At 42.3% G+C, this 24,865-nt stretch overlaps 1 long non-coding RNA gene across 1 annotated transcript in view; it reads left to right on the forward strand.

The window, feature by feature from the left end:
• The window catches only part of LOC119540097, a 48,600-nt gene extending 24,071 nt beyond the window's left edge, over nucleotides 1-24,529 (forward strand). The window contains exon 3 of the long non-coding RNA XR_005218037.1: nucleotides 24,107-24,529. This is a non-coding gene — a long non-coding RNA (uncharacterized LOC119540097). The remainder of the gene's footprint in view (nucleotides 1-24,106) is intronic.
• The last annotated feature ends 336 nt before the right edge of the window (nucleotides 24,530-24,865 follow it).

Below are 24,865 nucleotides of genomic sequence, written 5' to 3' on the forward strand. Positions count from 1 at the left end.
CTGAAGGGTAGGGTGGAGATGGGCGGGAGTGCCCTGCAACTACCACTTAGGTAGCAAAACACAAGGGGATTGTTAGTTTTTTTTTTTAAACTTTATCAAAAATTAAAAAAAAAAATGAACATTTAAAACAAAACAAAGGAATAAGAAAAACAAATAACCTAAAGTAACCACATTTCTTCCAATGTGTTCCTACCATACCCCAAGATAATTTACAAACCATAATCATTCCTGAGCATTCCTATAACATTATGACTGCCTTCAATAGTTTATCTGTCCTTATTAGATTATCATTAGGGGGATTTTTTTTGTCCTTGTAGAATATTAAGAGGATCGACCTCTTCTGTTACTTCCAAGAAGTTCTGATGTCCTGGGGAGTTTTCTCTGCGTAAATACTAGTATTATTTCTGTTAAATTATAGCTCTGCTCTCCTGGATAGGCAGTGTCAAAGGTAGAGGCTCTGGGAGCTTGCAGTATCTCAGGATTAACCATTCGAGGCACATAACTAACTGTAGATTACAGGCAAGGGGAGAGCAGACTAGATTCAGGTGGCAAGGTCTTCTTTTCTTGTGGTTTGGTGCTGGCCATATCTCTTGGACAATTTTGAGGAAACATAAACTGAAGTTCTAGTTTGATAGCAGGACAGCTGAGTTACAAAGATGCTGTTGTTTCTGCAGTGAGAGGCTCCAGGACTTCTGTAAGTACTCTCGCTAAGACCCTGTATCTGGGCAGACAGTCAGCTGCTGAGCACTCAGCATCCTACCAGCACTGACACCTTATAAAGGTTTTCTTATGGACTTTCTGAGTGGTGTTGTGACCTTATTATTGTTATCCCTGTTTTGCTAATGAGGAAACCAAAGCAAGGAGGGTGGAATGAGTTGCTTTGGGCCACAGAGCAAGGAAGTGATGAGCTGGTGCTCCATGTCAGGCTCTCTGATTCCCCATCACACCCTATGCACATTCCCTGTTTTCCAGAAAATGGCACCTGACTGAAGGCTCTTAGCTTTGATGCAGGGTAATTAGGTTTTGTAATGAAAATAAGTGCTTTTAGAACTCTTATAAACTTAGTAATAAAACCTGTATATAGGGGATGGTAGCAGAAGTGGGAGCCAAGTGGCAGAAAAAGTCCTTTGAGGGGAAGAAGCTCAGAAAGAGACCACCGTTCCTCTAAAGATCTGCTGAAGACAGCACCATTCCTTTGTAGTTCAGCCTGCTTCTTCATTATGCCTTTACTTTCTCCCACTGCTGTCTGTTAGCCAAACTTTGTAGTGTCCATGTTTGGGCTCCCAACAAGACTTAACACCATCACCTTGACTGAGCTGCTTTACTCATCTATACTTTGGGGGTTTAGGGGCATTTTAAAGTAATTACTCAAGTCACTGCACTAATTATAAACAGAAACAGAGGTTGTAAGTTGGGTATAAATACATTCAATACAGAAAATATGTTAGCAAAAATGACAGCTACAATATACAAAGAGTTATTGCTAATTAATAAGAAAAAGATGAACACTCCAATTGAAAAATGGGCAAAGGATATAAACACAGCTAAAACCCACCTGTAGAAACGTGCATAGAAGAAGTGCAAAATTGGCATGCTTCCACTCTTGCGTAGGAAATAAAGGGAACATAATACATGGCAAAACATAGGGGCTTTGGCATCAAGTCAACCTGGATCGAATTCTGGATAGAATTATTTACTGGCTCCATAACTTTCAGCAAATTACCTAATCTTTCTAAGCTCTCATTTTTTTTTATCTGTTACATAGGGATAATGGTACTTACCTTGAGGGGTTGTGAGGATTAAAATAAAGAATTCTGTAGAGTGATTAGCACGGTAAAGCATAGAAGGCTCTCAATGCACATTAGCTATTATTATTTCTCAGTAGTATATGTGCACTTGCAACAATGTTAATAATTTAACATCTTACAGGAATGAAAGAAATGCAATTAAAACAATAATGAAATACTATTTGTTAACGAGATTGAAAAAAGTTTAAAAAATGGACAATACTCACTATTGGTAAGGTGTGGGGAGAACAGGTTCTTTTAGGTGTTGCTGGGGATGATGGAACTTGTTGCCATATTCCTCTAGGGCAATTTGGCAAGACGCAGATAGGTTTTACATAAGTAATCCTTCTAGAAAGTTATCTCAGGGAGATCATTGGGCAAGTGCCCAGTGATGAATATATAAGAATGCTTATCTTGGCATTTTTTATAGAAGGAAAATTTGGAAACAACTTAAATGTCTTTCAGTGAGACTGATGAGTAAATTCTGGTTTAACTGTATGATGGCACCCTATACAAATGTTAACAGCAGAGTTTTATATCTTTAGCAGCCGTTGTGGATGAAGCTCTCTGACATATTGATGGGTAAAAAGTTGGTGGCAAAACAATGTGTATAGATGTCCCCATTTATGTAAGAACCTGTTAGTTCAGTAAAATGAAACAGGTTTGGAAAGATGTACTATAAAATACTGAGACTGGTGCCTCTGGAGGAGGAAACATCTTTGGAACTAACTTTACTATTTTATTTTTGTGTGAGCATGTATTATCTTTTTGATCAGGGAAGAAAACAGAATGGACTTTTTTTTTTCTTTTGTCTTTTAGCAACATACCCTAAACTGAGATCGACATGTTGATTTTGCCCTTGTAAACCTACTTGAGGTTGTGTTCCAAGAATACATCATCATTGCTTTCTTCCTTTTCCTTTTTCCTTGTTTGCCACTCACAATGTTTCTCCATTCTTTAGTCCATGACTTATGCAAGAAGATATTAAAGCCCATGTTTTGCAAGACCTTTCCATGAAGTGCAAAGCACATTAATGTTCACTCCAGGAAGAGGTGTGCACTGAAAGGTACATTACTTCATCAATAATAGTGAAGTTCTTTCTCCAGGTTTCCTACAGCTCCACAGAGGTGTGTCTAGCCAGAAAGGTCTGCTCAGCACTAGACATGCAGGTGCTACCAAATACTAGCTCCAGGGCCAGTGACGCTTAAAAACAAAACAAGCTTGAAGATCCTTTGCTGGGGTTGCTTAGAATCCTTGCAACTGGAAGACCCCTGAGGGATTGCCTGAACTGCCTCATCGAGCTGGACCATGGGGAAGCCTGGAGGATGGCTCCATGGAATGATTTGAGGGATCCTTAAACTTCTGGTGTGCCACCCTCTAGAATAGCTCCAAGTGATCCTATTATTCATCGCTTCCCTTCCTGGTTTGAACTTCCCACTATACATCAAAATTTCAAAATGCCTTTATGCTTTGATGTGTACTAAGTTTAGCAAACATTATTCCATTTGAACCTCACAGCAATCCTGGGAGGTAGGCAGGGCAGGACTTCATTTTATGAACCAGGCAAAGGGCTCAAAGAGATGATATGGTTTGGCTGGGACACATAGCATATCCAGAACTAGAATCCAGGGCCTCTGTCTCTAAGTTCTGCATGCATTTTTTCCTTGAGACATCACAGCTCTTTAGAAGGCCATTGCTAACATGTCCAAGCTGCATGGGCTATCCTGGATCTATTTTTCAAAGACAGAGACTTTTATTGTGCTCTTACACACACACACACACACACACACACACACACACACACAGACTGAAACAAAAGTTACAAGGAGTAAAGCTTGTGCTTACCATCATGTCTTCTAGTCTATTCTATCTATTCCATTCCATTCTATTCTTGCTGAATAAAAAAGATGGGGGATGGGCAATTGGGGGAGTGGTGGGAAGGTTTTTTCATAACTCCATAAATTGATTTCATGACATCTGGGGATTACTTTTTAGTTGCATTGTATACTTTCGATTTCTACGTGCACCATGGAAAGGCAGATTGCTTGACCCTAAATGGGGGCTGGAAATAGAGTGGAGTGGAGTATCTGCAGAAAGGAATGCGGGGTGTACTAGGGATTTAGTAGAGGGCAGGTGTGGATAGAACACCTGAAAGCAATGGACTAAAAGATGTCTTCATGATTAGGCCTTTGTGGGAACCCTGGGCCCCCAAGTGCCTTGAAGACTGCACATACCAGTTTGCTTGTCCTAGGGCAGTTAATATTTGACCTATTCTCCTTGTAAAATTAGGGCTCCGTGCTAAATGTAATCTATAACTACCTCCTCCCTGAGACTCCCTGAGATACTGTTATCTACAAGATAATCTATAATCCTCCCCTCCTCCCTATTGATTACAGTCAGTCCCTCCCTGCCTTGCAAGATCCCTGCTCCTGCCTTATGCTCTCATACCCATTGGAATATCAAGCCCTTATAACCAGCTTATTCAGCCCCTGCAAAGTGCGGAGTATTTCACGTTGAGCTCTGAACCCACTGCCATTCAGAGCAGCTCCTGAATCCATTTAGAGAAGCTCCTGAATTCAGGCCAATGTGACTCGACATCCCACCCTGTAGGTAAGCCCCATAATAAAAGCTCATGTCTCAGAACGTGTCCAGGGCTTCCTTTAATCCTTTGGCTACAAAAGCCCTCTTGGGCCATGACAGCCTTCTTGTCTTTCTCTTGCACTGAGGATTCACCATGAGGGTGGGGCACAAGAATCTGTGACTATGCCAGAAAGGCTGAAGTCTAACTTTGGTCTCCTTCATGGTTTTCCAGAAGGTAAGCCCCACAGCTGGTGAGCATTGCTGTCATGGTGATTGGCTCAGTGCCGCATGGTTCTCGGGTCAGAAGGGACCTCAGCTGCATGGGGGTGGACACACATGCAGCTGCCTCCCCACAGAAGCACCATCCGATTCTCAGCAAGGCAGGTCTAGAGCAAGGCTTTAGTCTTTCCAGGCCATAGATCCCTTTGAGATGTCATGAACCATGAACCTGTCCTCACGAAAATGCACAAATGCACAGGTATACAAAATTCACATAAAATGTCTCCGATTTCACAGATACTGAAGACCATGCCTGGTTGGAAGCCTGAAATGGATATTTACCTGGAGGATTCAAAGAAGATGAGAGCATAAAATGAATTCACAGGCACATGGAAACATTTTTCCTTGCCATTTTGCCTTTGTCTAGATTACCGTGTGAATCAAAAATTAGCCCTCTTCATTTCCATGTTCTTTCCTAGATATTTGTCAAGTTTTCCACTTATTTTATGCTGTTTATGATTTATGCTGCTTGCTGCTCAACTGTACGGAAGTCACTCTCCCATCCATGCAGGAAGAAAGGCTTTTTACGGGAAGTCTCCCAAAACCATCCATGGTCCAAGGGCTTGTCTCGTTTGGCCCAGACCCAAGGGCTCAAGCTTTCTCCTCAAATTTGCCATTGCTTGTTTTAGATCTGTATCTGTATCTGTAAGATGGGAATAATAATGCCTTCCCATATAGTTGTTGTGGGCAGTCAACGAGATCATTTATGTAAAGTGCTTGGTACAATGTCTGGCACATAGTGGGTGTTCAATAGATGCTTATCGTTATTATTTCCATTATTATTATTGACTACTAGTTCCATTTTGGACTGCCATCCCTGAATGAGGTTATTTAATCTGCATTCAGCATCAGGATATGTTCCTTTGTTTAGATTTCTAGAGCATAAGGTTGACCATTGATGTTGCATTTCTCAGCACCTGTTCATTTTTAACTGTTGGTTGAGGCTCCAATTCAAGCCCTGCTTATCAAGCAGTTTCTCCCTGCTGAGCATTGGGCTTGGCATTTCCACGTCTGCTGCCTCACTTCACCCTCAGCATCTGGTGTAAGTGTTACTAACCCCATTTCTGAAATCAGGGCATTCAGAAATTAAGTGACTTGACCCAGACTGCAGACTAATTAAGTGGTAGAGTTGAAATTTGATTCTAAGTCTTCCTGCCAGATCTAGTGCTCTGTCTGTGATACCACTGTACTGCCTTAAGTTCTACTTTCAGAAAAGGGACAATTTGATGTCACCTTTATTGTTTTACATGACTCTTACTAAACATTCAGAGTAAATCTGGGCTGCTTCAACTTCATTGTCAATATGTTCATTTATAGCCATGTTTTCTGTTGCAATGATTGAAAAACCTCCTTTGATATACAAGTGTATTTGTATAGACTATTATTATTATATATTAATTTACAATTAAATAGGTTTTCAATTCTAATTTCTGATTTAACTTATAGAAAAATCCATATTTTAAATAAAAATTATGTTTTTTTTTCATACAAAATCATAAAAAAAACTCACATGGTTATTGTCTGGGAACTTGAGAGCAGGAATTACTTTGTATTTTCCTTCCATATCCCTAAGAATCCAGGACACTTTGCAACACATAGTAGGCACTCAATTAATGCCAAATGGCTCTTGCAAAGATTGTAGCTTCCAATTTATATAAAATAGTAGCCATGGGAAAAATAAATTAAAATAATTTAAAAGATAGTGTAGCATGGTCAAGGAAGGGCAATTTAAGAATAGTCTGAATTAAAAACTTGAGGCCTTGTAGGGCAAGCTGGGGCTTTGCTAACCCAGTGCTTCCCAAGTACTCTCACCTCTGGTTTAAAAGAGACAAGCTTTGGGACCTGTCAGCAGGAAGAAAAAATCTAGCCAGCATGTTCAGGTCATTGAATGAAGAAAGATTCTTTGGTTATTGGGGCTTTTCCCTTTGGGTGACATGTCTGAGATGCAAAGGCTTCTTTGGCCTCTATAGGAGCAAGAGTTCTAGACTTTGTGTGGGTCAAAAGATTGGTTGAGTTTGGTTGGTATTTTTATTTTATTTTATTGCAGATTTTATTGAGATATATTCATTTGCCATATATTCCATCCAAATTATAAAAGCAATATCTCACAGTATCATCACTTAGTTGTGCAATCATGGTTGGAATTTAACTATGCAGATGTTCTAGTTTGCTAATGCTGTGGAATGCAAAACACCAGAGATGGATTGGCTTTTATAAAAAGGGGGTTTATTTGGCTACACAGTTACAGTCTGAAGGCCATAAAGTGTCCAAGGTAACACATCAGTAATCAGGTACCTTCACTGGAGAATGGCCAATGGTGTCCGGAAAACCTCTGTTAGCTGGGAAGGCACATCGCTGGCGTCTGCTCCAAAGTTCTGGTTTCAAAATGGCTTTCTCCCAGGACATTCCTCTCTAGCAAGCTTGCTCCTCTTCAAAACGTCACTCACAGCTGCACTGAGTTCCTTCTCTTTGAGTCAGCTCATTTATATGGCTCCGCTGATCAAGGCCCACCCTGAATGGGTGGGGTCACACCTCCATGAAAATATCCCATCAGTTATCATCTACAGTTGGGTGGGGCGCATCTCCATGCAAACAACCTAATCCAAACGTTCCAATTTAATCCCCACTATTATGTCTGCCCCACAAGATTGCATCAAAGAATATGGCTTTTTCTGGGGGACATAATACATTCAAACCGGCACAGCAGAACAAAAGTCAAAAACAGAATGTGAGAAATCAGCACAAATGATTGAGATTGTACAGTTTACACATTCAACTGTGGAACATGCCATTTTCTATTCTGGTTATTTTTTCCCCATGATTTAGCAAAACTGTGGTATAGAGATGAATATGAATGTCCCCTAAGGCATATACAGACTTTTCTGTTCTAAGGCAGCGTGAATCACTCAGTGGATGATAAATGTTAATTTGGAGAAAATGGGGATATATGCAATTTTGTTGCCTGTGTCACTCAAGAATAAGATTAACTATTAGGGTTAGGAAACTCAAATTAACAGTAGCTTAAACATAAAATATTTAGTGGGCCCCCATGAAATGTTTGAAGGCGGGCAGCCCGGGGCTGGTGAGAATGTTCCACAAAGTCCTTAGTGACTGTGGCTCTTTCCAGCTTTCAGTCCTGCCACTCCAAGGTGTGATTACTGGCTACTTGGGCTCTGGTCACTATGCCCACATATTAGCCAGCAGGAAGGAGGAGGGGACAAAGAAGGGGGCCTCTCTTTTCCTGTGTGCAGCACTTCCCAGGAGTTGCATTCAACACTTGTGCTTGAAACCCATTGACCAGAATTCAGTCACATGGCCATGGTTCATCCAAGGAGGCTGGGAAATATAATCTTTACTCAGGGCAGCTTGGGACCAATTAAGAACTTGGGGTTCTGTTATTAAGGAATAAGGGAGAACAGATCTTAGAGGTCCAGCATCAGTTTCTGCTACACTGTCCCTGAGACTCAGTTGCTTCAGCCAGAAGTGGGGCTTGGTAGAAACTTAGATTCTGCAACTCAGAGCCAAACACTTATGGATGACTGGGTGGTGGCTGGGCAAGTTTCTTTATGCTTCTATGGAATGAGAGAAGGAGACATGAAGTGACAGGATCCCAAGGACACAGCATTTGGGGAAGCAATATCCTGTAGTGGTTAAACAAAGGCTTTGGAATCAGACTGAATTTTTTGTTTGAATCCCGTATCTGCTCGGTGATCTTGGCCAAGTCTCTTGATCTCTAGAAGCCTCCATTTCTTCATTGGCCACATGGGGATGTTAATATCTGCCCAAGGGTTTTGGGCAGGATTGGGGGTGGTAGTGTACATAAAGTACTGAGCCCAAAGCATGACAAAATGTAGGAGTCTGAGAAATGGTGTCCGTTTTCACAACAGGTGACCTGGGGCAAAGATGGGGGCACTGCAGCTGAACCTTTCTGCTCATCCAGGGGCCATGCCAGGGGTGGTCCCGGCAGCCCAAGCTGCTGGTCTGTTCAGCCATCCTGCTGGGCTGGAAGGTGCCCATGAGGGAAGGGTCCTCAGAGATGCTGCTGTCTTGCTAGGCTTGATATCTTCTCATCTGCTTTCCACGAATCCTTCTTCAGTGGAAAAGACTTCACATCACCACCTCTAAGAGTTAGGATTTAGGTTTGTTCTTGATAAAGGCATGAGTCAATAGGGAGATGTGAAAGAAATAATAATCATGAGTCAAATAAAAGGAAAAAAGTGGCTTTCCAAGGTAACAATGAAATATGGCTAAAACAGTAGAGAGCAATAAAATCATTCAAAAACTCAGGAATTTTGAAATAAATTCTTTACTTAAAATTTTAAATTCTCACCAAGATCAAGATGATAGCCTTGAATGGCATATACTTTGGGGTGACTAAATTCTGGGATCTGAAAAAAAATTATACTGAAGGATTTGTAGCTCACAGTCTTCTTCTGAATCCACATAGCCAACTGTTCACACTGGGCATTTCTAATGGGATTGTCAAACTGAGCAGGTCCCAGACTGAGCTAACTTGTTTCCAAATTGGCTTCTACTTCTGGATTTCCTCTCTTACCTGATTTACCCAGCCAGGGTATCAGGAGTCAGCTTAGATTCATCTCTCCGTCCACCATTCGCATCCAAGTTAACTATCCCTTAAATGCAGATTATTTAGAAACTCAACCCAGTCTCTCCTTTGCACATCAGCAGTCCTACCACAGACCTCATTGTTTCTCCTGGAGTCATTGTGATGGACTCTGGATGATGGACTCTCCCAGGCCACCTGCCATATCACCACCACAGGGCCCTTTCTGAATCTCCAACATCTACGTGGCCATCCTCAATGACCTGAGATACATACCCAGCCTCCCCACCTTGGCCCCTCACTCCAAGTTATCACTGCACGGGAAAGTCCAATGATCCCCAACATGCTGAGCTCTCCTTTTCCCTGCCCTCATGTGCAGGTGCTCCCTGCAACCTGTAAAGCTCTTCCTCGCCTAGTCCACTCCTTCTGTCTGCCTTGAAGCAGTTCTTTCCCTGGGAGCCCTCTCTGGGCTCTGCAGAGCTCAAGACTCGGCAACTCCATGATCCCAGAGTATCTTAGGCAAACCTACTATAGTTATTGTCACTGTTTGCATGTCTATCACTCCACTGTGGACTGATGGATGATTGATTCATCTATTCATTCAGTTCACCAACTAATTTTGATTGTATTTCCCTCTTTGTATTAGCTGTAAGAGGTGCCACTCAGCTACCTCCTCCCCTGGGAAGCTTCTTGTGGTTTGGATCCAGTGTCTCTCTTCTGTGCTCCCATAGGACCTGTGCTTGCATTATGTGCTTCTTACACTGTACTGTCAGATATGTATCTGCTTTCCTTGCTAGACTATGTCCTCTTTAAGCTTAAACTGGAGCACTCTGTGGGTGTGTATGTGTGAGTGTATCTCTAGCACGCAGCACAAGACCTGCTCAACAAAAGTCCATTGAATGAATTGATGAATGGAAAGTGTTATGGGAGCTGATCTACTCAAAATAGCCCAGCAAGATCCCTAGAGAGAGACTTACCTTCCATTTTTATGACCTGATATAGAAAGCCTTTTGGGAACATTCCTAAAATGTGTGACATTATAAGGGAAGGGGGTTCTTACAGCTATAAAAGAACTATATTTAGCAAGTCTGTTGATCTGTTATGGAAGGATCTTGTTTCCTTGTGGTAATGAAAGTGTTCTGTGCAATATCTTTCTTATGTTAAGAACAACCATGTAATGATTAAAAAGAATAACCTTCTTGCATCTGAGTATTGTGCCAAACCAGTTTTGTCAAAACACAACTAGTGAGTGTTGGTGATTATCTTCTAGTTGAGCTTGAGGAACAGAGAAGGGTGAGAGGGAAACCTCTCCAAATTAACTGTCAAGGTAGGTTCCTGGAGGGCATCAACTGGAGCTTTAATTTGCTGAGCAGACTTTAGAGTTAAGTGAACAAGGGTTTGTTTTGGAGAAGCACCTAATCATTGTGAGCTTCAAGAAATCACAGCAAGAGGTGGTGCAGGTATCTGGATGAAATTTGGAGAGGTGGATGTGTCATCATCTAATTAATGGGCTAGAATGTGTAGGTTGATTCTGAATCATGACTGTGGGTTTTTCTTTGGGTAGTGATCTAATTTGATACTTTGAATAGTTCCATACGACAGGAAGTGGGTCACCATGGATGACATGGCAGGCTGTGATGAGGAGGAGGGTCAGGCAGAAGCAGAGGGCCCTGCTGGTGGTGACCAGGGCCTGTGAATTATGCACGGAAACATTTGAAGGAGAGTGGAAGCCTTCCGAACCAAAGGATTGAGGTCCACATTCCAGGATTGACTTGAAGCCAGTGCATCCTGGTGGTGCAGAGCTTGGGCACAAGTTAGTCAGGTCCAAGTTCAAATATCAGCTCAGCCCCTTCCAAGCTGGGTGACCTTGGGTACATTTACATGACATCTCTCAATCTCAGTTTCCCACCCTGCAAAATGGACAGAATGATAGTAGCCATATTGGAGGATCATGGGGAGGATGAAATGAGATGAGGCAGGTGCTTCATAGAGAGCCTGACACCCTTTCATCAGCCTGCGGGGATGGGTGCTAAGATCTTGAGTAGGGGGCGAAGAAGGGCTCCAAGGCCTTGGTGAAAGGGAGATATACACATGCATCTCTGTCCTAAATGATTATTTGCATTAAAAGGATCTGGGGATTTGAATGACTCAGTATAAAGTTTTACAATTTCAATTTAAAAATTAAATTGTCGAAATAGAGCAAATCCTTGTTTTCTTTGGTAATTCCATAGCCTCCTCCTCCATCATTGCAGAGCTCTTGGCTGGGATTCAGGAGCATGGTGGTCTAGCCTTAGCTGTAGCATTAATTAGCCTGCCTTGGGCAAGCCCCTCACTGCCCTGGGCTCTTCTGTAAAATGAAGTGATGGGGTTTTGGTTTCCAAAATGCTATGACTCCCTGTCTAAATGCTGATCAGCCTAATATTGGGGCATAAGTCAGTTTTTGATGCTTACACATTTCAGATATACTTAAAATTAAATAGTTTCCGTAAGCAGAAAGAAAACAAATTAATAAAGCTTTTTAGGCTGATAAATGCTTGCTGGGAAATTCTGGTGAAAGATTCAACTATGTATGCAAATTGCACATCAAATATATAAAGCTGACTACAAATGAAATAACAATGACTCCTTCAAATATTGAATGATTGGAAGTTGGGGTAGGGCATTGAAGCAGAGAGAAACCTGAAGTGGGTACTCTTCACTTTTGTTCCAGAGACTTTTGGAGAAAATTGCTATAGAAGTGACAATCGGAGTTTTTCTAAGAGCAATTTATAAATGATCAACAACACTAATTTTTAAAAAATTAATTAAAAAAATTTCCAACATTTACAAGCACTCTATACATATCAAGCAACAACTCTTTTTTCCTCCTCCTTCCAATCCCCTAGTAAACTCTAATCTCCTATCTACTCTATGAGTTTGCTATTTCTACATATTTCATGAGTGACATCATACAGTATTTGTCCTTATTTCGCTCAGCATAATGTTTCAAGGTTCGTCATTGTTGTAGCATGCATCAGAACTTCATTCCTTTTTATGGTCAAATAATATTCCACCATGGTATGTACCACATTTTTAAAAACAGCATCAATTTTATATTAATATACTTGACCAAGAATGTATATTAAAATAAGAGAAAGGAATTCTGATTTTCTACTGATTTTATTCCCAGTGTGTGCCTATGGAGAAATATGGAAAGGAAGGGACGACCAAAAGAGATGTAGCATCTCATTGGGCTAAACCAGTGGTTCTTAGTCCAAATGACACATTTGAACTACTTGGGACCTCTGAAATGATATCAATGCCTGGTGTCCCTCTCCATAACTCTGATTCAATTGCAGTGGAGCCTGGTCACCCCTAAAGGATTCTCATGTGTAGCCAGGGTTGAGAATCACCAGGTTAAATAGTCATGCCACCCATCCCACAGTCCCAAGCCACTTGAGCTCTTACACCCAGTGCCAATTGTTGAGCATGTCCCCAGGGTGTCTCACTTTATTCCAGAATGAATCTAGAGTCCTAAGATTTTCTGAATCTCTCCTTGCCATGGTACTTCACATACACCTTGGAGGAGTTTCTCAGGCTGTGATCATGTCCTGCTTCCCCGGAGAAGGGACACTTGTTCTGCTCACGAGTTCATGTTCCGATGAGCTGTTCTGCAGGCCTGCATTGAACGAGGTAAATCTGAGTCCCTTCCCTGGATGGAGGTGCCACTGAAGAAAAGCCTGGAGCAGCCTCTTGGTCTTCTTCTTCTGGACATATTCAGAGCAGGGCTGTCCAACAGAATCTCCTGCTGTGACAGAATGTTCTGGACCTGTGCAGTCCAATACAATAGCTGAGAGCCACATGTGGCTCTTGAGCACTTGGAATGTAGCTCGTGCCACTGAGAATTTTTAATTTCACTTAATGTGAATTGAATGAGTTCAGACTTAAATGTAAATAGCCAGAGGGCTTGTCAGTTCCTTGACCTCTTTCTCAACACTTACACTATCATTTTCTGGGACTGATCCATATTCTTGTAACCTAGAATTGAAATCTTAAAGAAAATGCGTGATCCCAGTCCTCTTCTCCCATCTCTTCCTCATTATTTTCCCACCAAACCACTGATTTTTGAGGGGCTTGTTCACACCTCCATTTACTCGACTCCCTAACTTTCTCCCCAACTTTATCCTCCCTTTGATGGCCAAAATTATTATTGTAACTCTCCCCTAACTTTCAAAATGTTTCCTTCCTGTTTCTAACCCAGTGGATATTTCTTAGACTAATCTCACCTGTCTTCTCAGAGCACCTGGCCAGCTTTGGTCAGTTTCCCCGTCTTCCAGTGTGCTCTCCTCATGGCTTAATTTATCCAGCTACCAGCAATTCCACCGGATGTGCAGTGACTGCTCCATAGCAGACAGTGCACTAGATACTGCGAGTAGCAGTCAGCAAAAAGACACACGCCTGCCGTCACAGAACTTGAAGTGGAATGGGAAAGATGGATCACACTAAAAATGCAACAGACGAAATGTGTTATGTCTGCCCAAAAAGTTGCCGTGAAAACTCAGGTCAGGGGATTTGACTTAATCCAGTCTAGGCCACAATACTTTTGGTTCTATCTCTTAAATATCTTTTAATCTGTATACTTCGTCATGACCCACTAGCCCTAGTTTAGGGAACCATTTTCTCCTGCCTGTTTTTCAGCCTCAGCTTTCTAATTGGGCTCCCAGGCTCATGTTTTCCTACTCCTAAGAGCCCCCTGTTCTCTGATTATAGCTAAAAAAAAAAAAAAAAAAATGTGACTACAGCCAAGCTCCTTAACTGCTAAGTAGACAAGACCCTTCCTGGTGCTGACCTCTGTTTACCTCTCCTCTTGAATCTCCCCTTTTTGAAAAAAAAACTTTTTATTTTGAAATAATTTCAAACTTACAGGAAAGTTTCAAATGCAACACAAAAATGATACATAGGACTCCAGTCTACCCCTACCCAGATACCCAGGTTTACCAACTTTTAACATTTTGCCACTATTGTTTTACTATTCTACATGTATCTATTTATCTATCTATTTTCTAAACATTTGAGAGTAGTTTGCATACATCATTATACTCTTTTAACACTTAATACTTTCATTTATGTTTCTGAAGAACGAGGATATTCACTTATGTAACCACGTTAGGTACAATCATTGAGATCAAGAAATTTAATACTGATTTAAACCATATCCTCTGTATTCCAATTTTTTCAATTGTCCCAATAATGCCTTTTTGGACATTTTATCCATTATTAGATCCAGTCCAAGATCATATATTAATTTTAAATGTCATTGCCTTTTAGTCTCTCTTTTTTTCTAATTGTGAAAATATATATACAATGTAAACTTTCTTATCTCAACCCTCCCAAGCATACCATTCAGTGGGATTAATCAATTCTTGATGCTGTGCTACCCTTACTCCCATCCATTACTAGAACTTTTTGAGCACCCCAAACAGAAACCCTGCACCCATTCTGCATTAACTGTCCATCACACTGTTCTCTCCCCCACCCCACCCCACCCCCGCCTCAGCAACCTGTACTCTAATTTCTGTCTCCTTTAAGCTCTCCCTTCCCACCTTCCATTCCCTTCCAACAGGCTAACTCTTTCCAACCTTGCAGGTCTCAGCTCAGGCATGCCTTCTTCAGGACACTAGCCTCCCCTTCTGAGTCTGAGCCATTCTTACCCACGTGACTTGCTAGCACCACTACTGCCTCTTTCATTCCCATTGACCTCCACAAGGCTGGAGAAAGGGCTTGCCCCTTTTCTAACCTGCCATCCCTGCCCTCCCTGCTTCAGGCAGTAAGTATCTGTGGAATGCAGAGCTGTGCTCTTTGTTATGCTCACCACAATGTACATTCGTGCTGTGCTTATGGCATGATAGCAAATGGGCCTCTCTTTTCTAGCCCATGCCCTCTCCGTTAGCAGATGGGTTCCTCCTTTCTTCACACACAATCGCACCTAGGTCAGTTGTTCAGAAGGGAGGTGTAGGAATGGAGAGAGTCAGGGACCACCTCAGCCACCCCTGCAATGCAGTCTCTGGAATCCCCAAGAGTCTGGCTGGAGAGCTGGTCAACAGAACACGGTCAAGCCAGATCTGGTCTCCAGCACGAGGTTCTGAGCTACATTTGTGCCCGTAGACATAGCAATGCCTGTGCTTTATTACTATGCCATCTGACATGTCAGGAAACCTTGGGGCTCATAGACCATCCTTGTCGATGCGTTGCTTACAGGTGTTTGGATCTTCCTATAGGCATGGGGAGGTAGAAGTCATCATTATGTGGTTGGAGCTTTTGTTTTCTTATCCTAAGTCTCCTCCTCTGGAATATGATGGCTGAGCTGGGGGACTTTGGCAGTCCCTCAAAGTTAGGGCATTGGATAGACAAAACAACTGGTGTCCTTGCCTTTGAAATTGTGGAATGAGGCTTTTTATGGCCTTTATAGAAAAATTGCTCTTGATACATGTGTGTTTAGGTTAGCCATAATTTTTCAAAAAACTCCTCTTCTCACTAAACTATTCTTAAATCTTAGAGACAGCCAGTGGTCTCCCTGGTGCAGGAGGCTCCTGTGGGGAAGTGTCCAAGCTGTGAGTGTGGGCAGGCATGGCCTCCTTAGTTGGTGGCTGCACTCCATTGACCAGAGATGGACAAGGGCACAAGGCATGGGAGGACACACCTATTGTGCAAACACATGCTCTTCTGGTGAGCAACAGAGGAGGGTTGACTTCAGCAAATGATGAGGACAAAATGCAACAGGTAGATGGGGCAGGTCATAGGGTATTTGAAAGCCAGGCTTAGGAATTTGGACTTTATTTGGTATGAAATGGGAAAAAGCAGAGGCTTTGGATTAATTTCAGGGAGCTGGAATGGAGCTGGAGGATGATTTGAGAGTTACCCAGGAGAATGATGGTGAGCCTGTGCATGGGGGCAGTGCCACTGGGGACGGAGAGGGTGTGGTGGATGAGGGAGGTGCTCCAGAGCTGCCATTGCTTGCACTTTCAGCTCAGCTCGTTGCTGAGAGTCATGGAGGGACCTACCCTTGGCTTGGGCAACTGGATGAATAGTGGTGCTTTGAGTCAGGAGAGACAAGTTCAAACTTCAAACTGATTTTGTGGAAAATATATCAAGTCACTTGTGGATAGAAATCTCATGTAGCTGGCAGATATTTTACTAATAAAGGTAAAATAACGTAAGCCGCATAAGGAGGTGCTCCAGGATGTGAAACCTCTACTCTAGCCATATGGTGGTGGGAGGGCTTCTCCCAGCTCACCAGCCTACCAGACCCTGCTCCTGTCCCCAGCCGTGAGGCCTGAGGCCCCTTCCTCAGGTGCCCCCACCATGGAGCCACAGAGAGCAGAACTAAATGCCCAGAACATTCCTGGGACTGGCAGGCTTCGGCGTTTCATCTAGGGGCAGGGGCTGGTACAAAGATGAGCTGGACACCAGCCCTGCCCTGGAGAAGTTCATAGTCTAATTGCAAAGATGCAGGCCTATGGGACAATTCCATCATAATATAATTCATGTGGCAGTTTTGCCATGGGACTGCTGGAGAGGTGTTGACTGGCTTTACCTGGGGGCTAAAGTCCTTCAGTGCTGAGTTCAGTTAAGTGGTCATTTTCCAGTGAGGAAGAGGAGAAGGGCAGTGGCAGAAGCCCCTGGAGACACTCAGTGGCACCTTTGAGAACGTCATGGTCGGGGAATATCAGAGCCAGGGTGCTTTTGGGAAGGTGCAAAAGGGGAAACAAGACAGAACATATTGGACCTGGCAGTGAGGAGCCTGCGTGCCTTGCTAAAGGATCTGGCATTTATCTGGTGGACAATGGGAACTACAACTGGCTTTAAGTTCAGAAGTGGTTTGCCCATACTTGTATGTTTGAGATAATATAGCTTGTCTGTAAAAAACTTGAAAAATGTAAGTGCTATCTCAAATTGATTATTTCCTTTAGTAAATGCATTTCAACTGTGATTGTCTAATTGTAATTCCTTGCTGGGTACTCACGCTTCCAATCAGCTGACTGCAGGTGCCATTAGTTTGCAAGAAAAACTACACGTGGGTGCAAATTTTCTGAAAGTGCAAACAGACTGAGTAGAAAAATGAGGCCAAGTTGAGTTTCCTTAAAGTTTGTCCTAAATATTTGATGATACGCAGCCTGCAGGGATGTTACTTTCCTTTCAGTCATGTATATATGACTCACTTAAGACGTACTCCTATCTATAGCACAACCTTTGAGGCATCTCACTGTTAGGAAATTCTCAAACTCCAATGCCTGTGAGCAGACAAGGGAGGAGTAGATGCTACTCACAGGAGGACCTCTTTGGGGGGCCCTGTTTGCTTCTGGAAATGCCAAGTTGAAGGAAAGACCCCGTGGCTGTTGGCAGAATCCAGCTAGAGCGGGTGGGCTGAGCAGGGGTGGCTGGCTTAGTCTCTGTGGGAGAGAAATCACCAAGTGCCATCTTTTCCCCAGGAATTCAATGTTGGGGAGAGCGTTTGGGGAAACTCAGTGGCATGTTGGTAAGTGATTACTAATGGGCTCTCCAAATGTGGTTCCAGGGTGAAAGTTGGTGGGTATTCTGTTTTTCATTAATAAGTGAGATGAAAGTGAAAATGAAGACATCAGGTGAGCAACTTCTTTGCTGAATCAAACAGTAGTTTTCAAATACTGGAAAAGTATTTCTTCAATTATTTTTTACTATTCACAATGTAATGGCTACAGATAAGACACATTTTTAGGTTAAGCTGTACTCTTAATATTTTCTCAATCACTTTCTTAAGTCCAGACTGTCAACAGAGCAAAAAGTCAAGCCATGGTTTACAGCGTTTGCTGATTTCTGTGGTATAAATCCCCCACCATGGAAATTACCAGGTGTCTCAGGACCGGTTCACAAATTCTTGAAAATGTAACAATTGGAGCTGGTAGAACTTTAAAAAAAAGGCTTTGGGTTGCTAGCAACAGACCATATGGTAGTTTTCATGATTTGAGAAAAGCGTGGAGATTTGGAATAAATGAGAAGTATTGTAGGTAGCAGAAGGGGTGAAAATGACAGCATACATTATTGTGTTTTGAGGGAAACCTTTCCCATCCCCAAGGGGTAATCAGATACATGAAAATAGGAAAGAGATAAATCCAGGGGAAGCAAGATGGAAAGGTTCAACCATTACAGTTTTTCTTTTTTGATAAAATATTAACTATAGCTGTTTTAGACCATAGGTCCCCCACATTCAAATCGATTTGATGGATGTTAATTCTCATAATTCTCTGATGTTGTCACCTTTATTTTGAACAGGAGGGAATTGAGACAGGTAGTGTTACTTGTCTGAGGTTACAGGGTTGCACAGAGTTAGAGATGAGAAGAGATTTCATTATTTTAGACTATTTTAGGCACTCCTTGTTCATGGAAACAAAACAAAAACCCACCTAGTAAGCAAGCACTGCAGAAGGTTTAGCAAGGAATGAAAAACATTTAATTGTTGGAACCACCTATTAGCTATGTTGGTGTGCTGGATGGGAACTCGTTAAATGTGAGCAGGCCATTGCCACCATCTAGGAACCATGGTACCAGGAGAATGGTCTGGAGCAGGCAGGCAGCTCTTCTCAGCGATGCAAAAGCAATTCCTCCCGAGGCTTCCCATTTCTTCCTGCATCAGCTTTCAGCACCTCCTTGGTTTCCAAAGCCCCTTAATCCAGGCCCACCATGTCTTTCTACCCTGATGCTCAACCACTTCTGGGTAGACAGCCACACTCTACAGGTCTTCTTACTGGCTCCTAGACAGGCAGGCTCGTCTCACTGGGTCATTCATGTTCAAGAGGGCTTTGAGGCTGCCTTATGCTAAGGGTTTCCCATGCATTATCTCATTCAATCCTCATGCCGACTGTTTGAAGACAGTACTGTTATTTCCCCTGTTTTACAGAGGAAGTTGAAGCAGAGAGAATCTAAGGAATTTAGCTAAGATGGCATGATTAGCAAGCATTTTACACAGGACCAATAGACCCATGTCCTGCATTCAAGTGTTCACGACCCTGCATTCGAGAGACTCTCAGTTCCCACTGAGCCTTGGACCTGTCACCTCTCCTCTTAATTCTGAAGCCTGTCCCTCTTTTACATTCCCAGTGCTCAAGGCCATCTCCTCCCATGGGGCTTCCCTAACCAGTGTTGCCCCATCAGTCTCTCCTGAGTTACTTTAGAAATTTGTCTATAGCATACTATTTGTCATGTAAAGTATATTCTTTCTTATATGATATAGTATCACTGGTATTGCTTTCCCAACAAAATTATAAGCTATTTAGGGAAGGAAGATGTGTGTTCAATTTATTCTTTATTTTCCATAGGGGTCGTTCCAGATTGATGCCTGATGATAGACACTCAACCAACACTTTGTATTAGTTGGGGTTCTCCAGTGAAACAAAACTATATGTAAAGAGGTTTATTATAAGGAATTGTCTCACATGACCATGGGAATGGGCAAGTCCAAACTCTATAGGGAAGGCGGAAACTGATAAAGATGAGGCTGAAGTCCTTAGTCCAAAATTTCCAGGGGAAGCTGGCTGGCTGGAAATTCTGGCAAGAACCAATGCTGGAGTTGACTCTGGCTTCTTTTGACCTCTGAAAATCTCAGTTCTGGCTTTTGAGACCCCCAACTGATTGGATGAGGACTATACCCCTCATTTGCTGAAGGCAATCTCCTTTGTTGATTGTGGAGGCAATCAACTGATTATAGATGCAAATTCCGTCTCAAAATACCCTCACATTAACAAGCAGTCCAGTGCTTGACCATATAGCAGGGCACCATAACCTAGTGAAATGGAAACATGAAATTAACCTTCACACCCTTGTTGGGAGACTGGTACAGGTCTATGTTCACCATCGTTTGCTATCATCTGTACGTACCAGGAACTGAACCAGGGGTAAGAAGATTAAGGACCTTCCCTGTTTAAAGGAACTCCAAATGCTACTGGAGAAAGCAGTTTCACCAGCAATGGCAATACAGCATAGTCAGTAGTACAAAAGCCAGGTTCTGGAGGGAGCCCAGGTATGGAAAGTGTTATCCTGAAGAGGTTCTGAGCTGATCCAGTCTTGAAGGATTAGCAGAAACTGGAGTTCACCAGGAGAAGAAGGTAGGAGGACTGGGACAGCACCTGCAGGCAGGGAGGTATGGAGGCAAGAAGGTGTTTGGTGGATCAAGAAGTAGCATAAGCTCACTGCATGTAAAACTCACAGGACACCCCGGCTGTCTATGGCATGAGGACAAGTGTGAATTTTAGGCCATGAACTTGAGTCACACTTGATGGAAGTCTAGCATGCAAGAGGGTGTCCCTTTATTGTTGAGACCTGCCACCACCTCGAACATGTCTATGCTACATTCTGTTCAGGATTGCTCATGAGTTTTGTGGAAGAAATTATACCCTATAGCAGTATTTACAAATTTAAGTATTTTGAGATGATATCTGGTCTAGCTCTTATGAATGCTGAGGGTGTTTGGTTGCTTGGAGTAACAGATAAACTGCCCTGGGACATTCTCCTCCCAGGCCAGTCAGGCAAAAGTTTCGGAGGTTGGGGAAACACCACTGGAAATGATGGGAAAGGAGAAGCCAGCCATAGTTGAAGTTAGTACCAAATCTGAATTTTTTCCTCAAGTCTTTTGCATTCCATAGAAGGCATGTCGGGAAGTCCAGTGCTCTGATGAAGTTTACTAAAGCCTTACTCTTGTTGGTCTTCAACTAGTATACTTGAACTGAACTTTAATGCATACTTCTGTTTTCTTTATGTTATATTCATTAAAGTAGGGTCAGCAGGTACGTAGGGAAGGCACAGGCACCAGCTGGCTACCTGGGCAGTGGATGTGATTCCACAGTCTCTCAGAAGGAGACTATGGGCCAACCCTTTCATCCTGTCTTTTATCCAGGTCTCTCCTCTCTCTTGCCCCCTTCAAGGTGTAGATGTGAGAAAGGTCACTGTGCTTCTTCTCTTCCCCACATGTTCATCTGCCTTTCTGCTTCTGGAGATGACCTGGCAAAGAGGATAAAGTATCCTAGCACATTGTCCCATGCCAAGGATAACTTTGGGTATGTCCCAGTTCCTTGACATGGTAGAAAAGAATGGTGCAGGTATGCTCCTTTAAAGTGTTTGACACAAACGCTTTGTTGGAAAGTTCAGATTACCTTCAATAGTTTTTGTCCTTCCTGCACCCTTTGCTTTGCAAGCCATTTGTCATCAGGGCTGACCACATACTGGACAGAGGAGTCATGTAGTCCCCGAATCTTGAAGAAGCTTGTGGTGAAAGACAGTTATGCCTGCATTTTTTATTTCTAGGACACCGACTCAACTGGGAAATTCCTGTCCTGCTTTTTCTTTCCTTGGAAAACACATGAATACTCATCCACCCTCCCATCTGCAGACACATGCACAGACAAAGTGGAGGAAAGGAAGGAGAGGGTGTCCAATGGCTGCTCAATGTTTTGGAACACAACTGAAAATACAGAACATGATTTCCTTTCTTCGTGAAGGAAGAAGAGGGATTTAGGAAGCTGGGCAGATGCGTGAAGTGTCAAAATCATCCAATTTCATCTCTGTACCTTCAAGATCCATGCAGCTCATTGAATTCTGAGGACCAGGGAAACAAAGTTGGGACTAAACCCATACAGATCCATGTCCCACCTCAGAGCTCCCACTAGGACATTCTGTCTCACAATTTGGAGACATTTCGGGGGTAATGCCATCATTGAATAATAAGCCATTGAAAACATCAATTTAATATTTATTCTATTAATGTCTTTTCCTCTCATGACAAATATGCAAAAAGTAAATCATATTCTTCTAATGAGAAATTCATTAGTGCTTGATTTAGTCTTTTGAGATTTCTGGATTTAAGAGTAAAGAAGCTTAGGTCAGGGCAGACATACAGTTTACAGCCTAAGTGCAGCTCAGACACATGGGCAGATGCTGCCCTGATTGCTGAGAGTTACTGAGGGTCAAAAAAGGACTCCAGGGAAAGGGTGAGGCCATGATGGGTTACAGCTTGGACCTGGGCTTGGGACGCAGGAGAGCTGGGGTTTGGGTCTTGAATGACCAACCCTGGGCCCAGCATAGGAGAGTATAGGTGTGTGTGTGAGTGTGTGTGAAAATGTCATGGAGGTGATGCCCATTTTCCCCAAGCTCCTCTGGGACCTTCCTGACAGAATCCCACTTTACTTTGAGGTTCAAGTCTCTCCATTTTATGCATAAGGAAAAAACTTTGAGTAATTCTATGTTGGAAATGGAAGCAACATTGGATTCTGTCCCACTCCTTGCAAAAAAAAAAAAAAAATGAGTTCATAATTTTCTTTTCTGTGTGTGCTGGCAAGAGGGCACATGATTTTCTGGTGAGCCTCTTTCCCTGCAGGGCAGTAGGGGTTATGGAAACGAGGAAATAATAGCTAAGGTCAAGCTTAGGAAAGGAAACTAGATCATCCAACTCTGTGTTCCACTTGTTCGGCCTGAGTGCCCTTTTCCTGTGCAAAGTTGACTGCAGTTGAGAGATTTCAGCATTTGCCCCTGATGCTCAGATAACCCATAATGATTTTTTTTCCCATGTGATTTTAAAAACAATTACTGCCCAAGGTAGATTCATGGAAATCCTAGTTGCTAGTTCATACTTATGACTTCAAAACAAATCTGCTTTTATTTTTTAAAAAAATTCCTTTTAGTGAAACTCATAGTGGATCTCTTTATGATTTAGTCTATTTACAATGGTAGTTTTTATACAGGCCCTCATTTTCAAAGCAATGCACGCTACGTATTTACATAATGGAGCCAGACAATGACTAAGGTGCAAATTGCATAAAGATTATTACATGTACTTAGCGGGTGCTCTATTTCTGTGACTCACAGGCAGCTTGTTTGTGTTGCATTTATGGGCAGAGGTGGCTTAAAAAAAAAATTATGTAGAGCAAGAATTGTGAAAGCATGCCAGTCATCGAAAACCTCTGCCAAAATGTGATGCTTTTACAGCTAAAGACAATGCCGAATGTGCCATTTAAGTTGGAAGGTGTGTCATGAAATGCCAAATAGCTTTCCTCAACCAAACTGCCTCAACAGGGTACTTACCCCATTGTGAGAGCTAATTCAAGGCTTAAACAGAAACCACTACTTTAGAAATATCTGTCCTTTTCACAAAGCACCAGCAGTTCCAGGTTCTGTGAGGAGAGATGCATTTCTAATGGTTATCAGTGGCTGGAAGGCTAGGTTTGGAAAGAACTTTGCTTGGGGATGCTTGAGGGGACAGTGTTATGCAAGTGTTCTTGACTTCTTTGGGGGAGCATTCTTTTTTTTTTTAATGCAATTTTATTGAGATATATTCCCATGACACACAGTCCTTCAAAGTGTACAGTCAGTTGTTTATAGCATCATCATATAGTTGTGCATTCATCACCACAGTTAATCTTTGAACATTTTCATTACTCCAAAAAATAATATAAACATTAAAATAAAAAAGAACATCCCAAACATTCCATTCCCTTCCTCCCCCCATTGTTGATTTACTTTTTTTAATACTCATTCACTGTTTTTTTAACTTTATCAAAAAATTACAAAACAAACAATTAAAAAAACATTTGAAACAAAATCAAAACAAAGGAATAAGAAAAAACAAATAACCTAAAATAACTGCATTGCTTCCAGCATGTTCCTATCCTACCCCAAGAAAATAAGCAAACTATAACCCAACAAAGGAATAAGAAAATCAAATAACCTAAAATAACTACATTTCTGCAAACCTACCATACCCCCAAAAATTAACAAACCATAGTTGTTCCTGAGCATTCCCATAACATTAAGATTATCCTCCATAACTTAACTCTTCTTATTAGATTATTGCTTAGGGGAGCATTCTTATTTCCTTATTTTTTTTTCTCTACAGGTTGATGCTGCCCTTGGGACCAGGCGTGTTAGACGTGGGCTATCAATGTCCGATTTCCTCCTGCTTTCGATTGCGGAGCCTCAGTTGTATTTGGGCAGCAACTACCTACAGGAATAACACTTGTAGTTTCGGTCAGATTCATTCAGCTTCTGGCTCTTTCATCGCACCAAAGCAATTGGCATTGCAGCTGTTTGCTCGTGGTGCTATTCCCAGCGTAACCTATGAGGGAAAGAAGCTGTTTCCACCTCAGATACTAGCCGGGCGTTCTGAAGCTGCCTGTGTTCCTCAGTCCTGCTTTAAGAAAGGAAGATTGGACACCTCGACGACTGGGGCCAAAGAACTCTCCTTCATTCCCATCCCGTCCCCCTCGAGTTTGCATTCCCTTTGCAATAATCCCTTTTACAAAGACTTCTGTTCAAATAAAATTGCTTCATTCGTAATTTCTTTGTGAGTCTAGAAATGCCACCCTCCTTTCTTTGTCCTCCCACAGAGAAATTTAAATGTTGTTTAAACTCTTGGCATCAGGCTAATAATGGGTGGGAGCCCGGAATTGGTTAAGTCATTAATGCCTAAAAGAGAAAATTCTTGTTTCCTTTTGATACACATCACGGATTTGCATGGTACTAACCATCCTAATTGCTTTTTGGTTTCTTTTTCCCCCATAGGCTAACAGTGAAATTAGCGTTTGCATTCTCTAAGTTAATTGATGGATGGAGAAAGGTGGTCCAGGTACATGTTAGGTATGGGAAAAGGACTTTT

The sequence above is a fragment of the Choloepus didactylus genome, chromosome 7 (assembly GCF_015220235.1).
Source record: "Choloepus didactylus isolate mChoDid1 chromosome 7, mChoDid1.pri, whole genome shotgun sequence".
Classification (NCBI taxonomy): domain Eukaryota; kingdom Metazoa; phylum Chordata; class Mammalia; order Pilosa; family Megalonychidae; genus Choloepus; species Choloepus didactylus.